The sequence below is a fragment of the Hyla sarda genome, unplaced genomic scaffold (assembly GCF_029499605.1).
Source record: "Hyla sarda isolate aHylSar1 unplaced genomic scaffold, aHylSar1.hap1 scaffold_992, whole genome shotgun sequence".
Lineage (NCBI taxonomy): Eukaryota > Metazoa > Chordata > Amphibia > Anura > Hylidae > Hyla > Hyla sarda.
In genome coordinates, this window is record NW_026611023.1 from 7,524 (window position 1) to 15,025 (window position 7,502).

Sequence of the window (7,502 nt, forward strand, 5' to 3'; positions counted from 1 at the left end):
CCTTACAGGGTTAAAAAGAAAGATTCCTACTTTCATTGCTACCTGCTTGCTGGCTAGCCAGCTAGCCAGCCCTGTGGGCCTTGCTGCTGCTGCAGCCAAAAAACAAAAGGTGGTGCTGCTGCTGCTTCTGCTGCTTCTGCTTCTGCTTGTGTCTGGCCCCTGTTGGAGCGTCCAGGCACAGGACTTCTGCTGCTGCTGACTAAATGGCCTCCTTAATTGGATCATTTGAGTAGCCAGCACACCTGTGCAGGTAGGGCATGACATGATAGGCAGCTGCCTTGATAGCGGGTGGGTGCTGAATGTTCCTAATTGACAAAATAAGATTAATGCTTATGAAGAAATATAAAATCTCATCCCTTCCCCAATATCGCGCCACACCCCTACCCCTTAATTCCCTGGTTGAACGTGATGGACATATGTCTTTTTTCGACCGTACTAACTATGTAACTATGTAACATAACATGGGGGGGGGGGGGGGGGGTCTCCTGGCTGTTCACACAGGTGTGTCATTGCTGTACATTGACCATGCATTGCTTCTGTGGTATTGCAAAGGCAAAGACAAATGCTTCCAGCCATCCATTGCACTAATGGATTGGTCATCAGCTGGCTGTCTATGTCCCGCATCAATATAGACCAAAGTACAGAGGGTTAGGCTATGCTATTGTGCACCTACCTGATGCATCAGAAGGTGCGAGGCCCTTGCTAAATTCTGTGCACAGACTTTGAGATCTATGCTTTAGACTGTATCTAAACCTGCTCCAACATGGACTGACATTCTGGCCTACTTTCAGCCGATGCGACTTGTCTGTCGCTGAACAGTCGCTTTTTATGTATTCAGCACCTATGTATAATGTTGTAAAAATGCTCTAGAAGCTAAAGTCGCAGAAATGTCACACATATTTGGCCTGCAACTTTCTGTGCGACAAATTCAGACAGGAAAAATCAGTATAAATCCTTAGAAAATTATCCCCCAGTGTCTCCATCTGCTGGCGGTATTGAATAAGCATTGCTGCACTGATGGGGTATGCATTAGACGAAAAAAAAGAAGAAAAAGAAGAATAATACGCCCAGAAAAGAGGCGAAAAGGAGAAAAACGTAAAAAAACGTGAAAAAAAAGTAAGAGGAAGAGAAGGGAAAAAAAGGTGGAAATGGGTTTAAAAGTGATTTCGGCGGAGAAATATATATATATATATATATTATATATATATATATATATATATATATGCGCACACACACACATAGATATAAACGTATTCTCCGTTGAGATATTGCAGCCGCTGCTGTGTCCAGGCCCAGGAGCCTTAGCACTGTGCTGTGATGTCACTCAATACCACTGACATCACTAGGTGTAAACAACATCTCTCCTTTGCTGTGTATGTGACTATGGAGCTGTTTGGTGATGTCGTCTATTACGGCCTTCATAGAAGCAACAGGAGATTGTTGCATCCATCTTGAACCCTCAGAACTACAGTGCTATGATGTCACTCACTTCCACAGGCCTTGCAGAGTGTAAACAACAACAACCCAGCTTTGTTGTGTATGTAACCAAAGGGATTTGTGATGTCACCTAGAACCTTCACAGCAGCGACAGCTTTATGAGGAGCATCAGCACTGCTCTGCCTGAGCAGAACCATCACCGCCATAGGTTGTCAAATAACCCGGATTTAACCCACACAGGTAAGTCCAATGGGGTGCAGGCATGTCCTCTATGCTTACAGCTTCCCGTGGGTGTTGGTTTGATACCGTTTGGGGACAGCCAAGGAGGCATCTGCAGGCAACAAAGGTAGGTGTGTGCTTGTGTGTGTGTTTCCTATGCAGATCCTAAGCCCAGTGTCACATGCAAGTAGGAGGAGTAAGAAGGGTTCCTGGCAAATCCGGGTTATGGATTGCATTTAAAAAGGCCCCGTGGGAGTGCAATGGGCCCCTGTCTTGCTGCTTAGCAATAATGGTATGGGTTTAGGTTCTGCTGTGTGTACTGGTGGTTGACTGCCCCCCAGCCCAGAGTGTGCATGGAAAATTGTCTGGCAGCCTCCCTGACAGCAAGCAGTGATAGTGCCCATGAAGGGGACCTTGTTGGGCCCGCCCCTTTCACGGTTATCGCTTCTCGGCCTTTTGGCTAAGATCAAGTGTAAACTTGGTCTGGGTCAGGGGTGCGGGTGTTCTGCTGAGCAGGAATCCGGAGTGGTGATCTTACTGTGGAATCGACAGACAAGAGAAGAACAATGGCTGGAAAGGAATACCTCCCTGCGATTGAGAAGACTGTACGTTTTGTGGTGGAAACTTCTGACCGGGGTAAGAATCGGATTGAGTACATTGGACATGAACTTGTGGAGAAATTGGGCGGTTTTGGCATGGATAGTTTGTTCTGTGTGCAAGAGAATAGGAAGCAAGGAATATATGATGTGTCCTTCATCTATGAAGCTGATTGCCAGAACTTCTATGAATGTTTGAAAAGAAATGCCAATAACCCTGTCTTGGAAAATGTAAAGTTTTTTCCTTTGTTTGAGATGGGAGTGAAGACTCTGTTTGTACATATGTACAATCCGTTCTTAGACCCGGATATGATTAAGAACTTTCTAAGTATCTACTGTGAAAGTGTCCAAGGGGGAGTGAAGCAAACTAGTAGTTTGGGTGTGTTTAATGGCACATGGAAGTTTTTTGTAAAACTGAAGCTGGATCCTGGGAGCATTGGTGGAGTGAAACACCCACCGGCCAATTTTTCAATCGCTGGAAACCGGGGTTATGTCTATTATTATGGCCAGCCATTGTTTTGCCGTGATTGTTTGCTGTTTGGACATGTTAAAGAGGCTTGTCCAGGTAATAAGAAGTGCCGAAATTGTAAAATGCCAGGGCATGAGGCGGGAGCTTGTCCACAGCCCAGAACTTGTGATCTTTGTGGCCTTGTTGGACATGTGTATAGAAATTGTCCGGAGGTGGCTAAGAGGGAGAAGGAGAAAGAGGCCAGAAAAGATTTGGCAATTAAAAAAAGGGAAAAGGCAAAGGCAGACATGGCAGAAAAGAGTGTGATTGCTAGCATTATTGAGAAAGCAACGGTGGTGGAAGAGAAGGTGCAGGAGGAGATTGAAGAGGAGATGGAGGAGGAGGTGAGAATTGAAGAGGTGCCTAGTCCTCAGGTGTCTGGCACTCAAAAAGTTGAATGGTCGAATTCAGAAGAGGAAAGTGCTAAAGAGAGAGAGGAAGATCTTTTTCGTCCCCCACGGAAGGCGGCGAGAGGTGCCAGTGGTGAAAAGATGGAGCAGACGGTGGTGGAGACGAGTAATCGTTTTGCCGCAATATCTGAGGGTGAAATGGATAAATGCATTGGAGAAGAAACTTCTCCCTCGACACTGAGCCGTAAAGTTCATTAACTCTCTTCTAGGTTTTTTCTTCCTATGGGTTGTTATTTGATTTGATATGTCTTTTTCGGTTAGTTTGTCAAATGTTAGAGTCTTTAAAAATAAGAATAGAAGAGCGGCCATTCTGGAGGAATTGGCAGGAACTAATAATGACATAATTTGTCTACAGGAATGTGGATTGGATTTTCCTCCAAAAAAGGAGGAGTGGAGATATGGACCAGCAGTGTGGTCTTGCTCTAATGTAAATAGAAATGATGGAGTTGGAGTTTTGTTTAGGAATAATAAGTTTAAAGTTTGTAGTCAAATGGTGTTAAGGGAAGGAAGGTGTGTGTTGGTGGAGGTTGGGTTACATGGGTTTAAGTTTAAGTTAATTAATGTTTATGCACCTGTGAATAAGGAGGAGAGGGTGGGTTTGTTTGAAATAATTAAGGGTTTTTTGTCTGGGAAGGAACCAGTGTTGTTAGTAGGTGATTTCAACTGTGAGATTGGGAGGGATGCGGATGTTTCTGGAAATATGCTTAAGAGTATGGTGAGTGATTTCAAGTTAAGAGATGTGGTTGAAGTGTGTGGTGTGAATCCTGTGTTAGCAACATATCATGCTGAGAGTGGAAGGAGTGAGTCAAGATTAGATATGTGTTTTGTGTCCAAAATGATAGGATGTATGTGGTATAAGCAAGAGAGAGTGATTTATTCTGATCATGAGCGTGTGAGTTGTGGTTTGGTGTTGGATGAGATTTGCATAAGTGGGAGGGGTTACTGGAAGCTTAATGTGAAACTGTTGGATGAAAAGGAGGTATATGATAGGTATATTAAGAAGTATAAGTTATGGTGTGAGAAGAAAAAAGAATTTTTGGATTTATTGTGTTGGTGGGAGTGGGTTAAAGAAAGAACTAAGGTTTTTTTCAAGAGGGAAGGTTATAAAAGGAAAGCTAGGGAAAGAAAGAAGTATGAATGGCTGAATAAAAGGTTGGGGTTTCTCATTAAGTTGAAAAAGAAGGGATGGAGAGTGGATGGTAAGATTGATGCTGTGAAAAGAGATATAAAGGATTGGTTGAATGAAAGAGGAAAAGAGTTAATGTACCGAGCAAAAGTGGACAAATTGGAGAAGGATGAAAAGTGTTCAAGATATTTTTTTAAGAAAGTGATTGGGAGAAAGGATGATTTAGTGAGTGTGTATGATAAGGATGGTGGTTTGGTGAGAGGCAAAGCTGTACTGAATGTGGTGAAAGAGTTTTATGAGGACTTATATGCAGTCAAACAGTGTGATAGGGGTTTGGCTGAGGAAGTGCTGGAAGTGATTGATAAGAAGGTAGATTGTAATGAGTATGAGAGTTTAATGAGAGAGATTGGAATGGAAGAAATTAAAAGGACGGTTGATAGTATGGCTAAAAATAAGACTCCTGGAGAGGATGGGTTGCCGGCTGAGTTTTATGTGAAATTGTGGGATGTACTGAAGGATGATATGGAGAGTATCTTTAAGTATATGTGGGCTAATGGAAGATTGGTGGAAAGTATGAAGAGTGGGATAGTGGTTTTGATTTATAAGAAAGGGGATGTGAATGATGTAAGGAATTGGAGGCCGATAACTTTGTTGAATGTGGATTATAAAATATTTGCAAAGCTGATTACAAATAGAATGAGGGACGTGATAGAGCAAGTGATTGGGGAGGAGCAAGTGTGTGGTGTGCCAGGAAGAAGAATTAGTGAGAATTTGTGTTTGTTGAGAGATATATTGTGGGATGGTATGTGTAGAAAGCAGGTGGTTCGTGTGTTGTCAATTGATTTTGAAAAAGCTTTTGACCGTTTGTCGCATGGGTTTTTGTTTAAGGTGCTAGTTAAAATGGGGTTTCCAGGTGATTTTGTGAATATTGTGAGAATGTTGTATAAGGAAGTGTATAGTAAGATTCTGATTAATGGATGGATGACTGAGGAGATTAAAGTATGTTCAGGGGTGAGACAGGGATGTCCCTTGTCACCTATTGCTTTTATTTGTGCTATGGAACCATTATTAGAATTATTGCGTAAGGATAAATGTGTGAGAGGTGTGAGAGTTCCGGGGGGTCGTGGTAAAGAGGTTAAAGTGTTGGCTTATATGGATGATGTATGTGTGGTAAGTGAATCTGTTGCGGCTGTAAGAAGATCCAAGTTATTGGTAAGTCTGTTTTGTGGTGCGTCTGGTTTTAAGGTCAATTGGGGAAAGAGTGAATATAAATGTTTTGGTGGTGTGACTCAGAGTGAGGATGTTGGTATGGAAGGGGTGGAAGGGCCTATTCAGGTGTTGGGGGTGAAGATGGATGAACGGTTGGATGGTAGAAATAGTTGGGAGGATGTGGGGAAGAGAGTGCAAAAGAAATTGAATTTTTGGAGGTTGAGAGAGTTGTCAATGGTTGGTAAGGTTATGATAGTGAAGAGTGTGATTTTGCCAATACTGTTATATGTTGCTGTTGTGTTTCCGCCAAGTTATATGGTTTTGCGAAAGGTGAAAAGAATGTTATTTGTGTTTTTGTGGGGTACAAAGATGGAAAGAGTTAAGAGAGAGATTGTAATGAAAGATGGTAAAAATGGAGGAATGGACTTTCCGAATGTTGATGTGTATCTGGGTGTGAATATTGTTTTTGCTTTGAAAAGAATGATGGGAGGTGAAAAGAGTTGTGCATGTATGGTGAGATATTTGGGTGGCAGTGTGTTATGTAAATTGGGTTGGTTGGAAAGAGATTTGAGAGTGCCTTATGCTTTTGTGTGTCCTAGTTGGTATGTATATGTGGTGAAATTTTTGGAGAATTATAGGTTGATTGGTGTGGGTCCAGAAGTGTTTGTGAGTAAAAAGAGTATGATTGGGTACATTAAAAAAGACGAAGTTGAATGTTCAATTAATATGGTGAGAGCTGTAGATGTGGGGAGAGTGTGGAAGAGTATAATGACTGTTGGAGTAACAAATAGACAACGTGAGATAGTATGGCAGAGTTTGCATGGTGCGTTACCGGTAAGAGAATTTCAAAGAAATAGAGGGATTGGAAGGTATGAGAGGTGTCCAAGAGATGGGTGTGATGGGATTGAGAGTGTGATGCATGTATTTTGGAATTGTGAAATGGCGCAAGGTGTGTGGAAAGGGATGAGTTTGCTGTTTAAAGAATTGACTGGTATAAGGTATATGTCGTATGATGTGGTTATGTTTGGACTTAGTATGGTAGGGAGAGATAAGGAAAGGGTTTTTTTTGTGTTGCTTGCCATTATTAAAGAAGTACTTTGGGATGTTAGGAATTTATGTGTATTCAAAAGAAAAAACGTGTCGGTGGAGGGTTGTATTAAGATGATTCTAGATAGGTTATATGTTGTTTATTTGTGTGATAGGAAGAATTTGGGGGATAAGGATGCTGAGGGGATATGGAAGTTTTTGAAATGGAGATATCTTGTAAGTTTGTAATTGGTGATGGTATTTATGTTTGTTTGAAATTGAAAATAAAAAGAAAGACCTAATGATGAGTTGGACTTTACTACAGAAAGTCTAAGTGACGAAGTATGGAGTTGGATTTTGATGTTTTAATGTCCAAACCTGAAGGTTTAAAAAAAAAAAAAAAAAAAAAAAAATCTGTTCTTATCAGTTTAATATCTGATACGTCCCCTATCTGGGGACCATATATTAAATGGATTTTTGAGAACGGGGGCCGATTTCGAAGCTTGCTTCCGTCGCCCTATGCATTGACCCGATATGGCAGTATCTTCGGGTACAGTGCACCACCCCCTTACAGGGTTAAAAAGAAAGATTCCTACTTTCATTGCTACCTGCTTGCTGGCTAGCCAGCTAGCCAGCCCTGTGGGCCTTGCTGCTGCTGCAGCCAAAAAACAAAAGGTGGTGCTGCTGCTGCTTCTGCTGCTTCTGCTTCTGCTTGTGTCTGGCCCCTGTTGGAGCGTCCAGGCACAGGACTTCTGCTGCTGCTGACTAAATGGCCTCCTTAATTGGATCATTTGAGTAGCCAGCACACCTGTGCAGGTAGGGCATGACATGATAGGCAGCTGCCTTGATAGCGGGTGGGTGCTGAATGTTCCTGTTACGCCGAGCGCTCCGGGTCCCCGCTCCTCCCCGGAGCGCTCGCTTCACTCTCCCCGCGGCAGCGCTCCGGTCACGTCCTCTGACCCGGGGCGCTG

At 42.7% G+C, this 7,502-nt stretch overlaps 1 non-coding gene across 1 annotated transcript; it reads left to right on the forward strand.

The window, feature by feature from the left end:
- The first annotated feature begins 6,912 nt into the window (after window positions 1–6,912).
- On the forward strand, window positions 6,913–7,097 carry LOC130351710 (U2 spliceosomal RNA). Its single transcript, XR_008888285.1, has one exon. It is a non-coding gene; the product is annotated as a U2 spliceosomal RNA (small nuclear RNA).
- The last annotated feature ends 405 nt before the right edge of the window (window positions 7,098–7,502 follow it).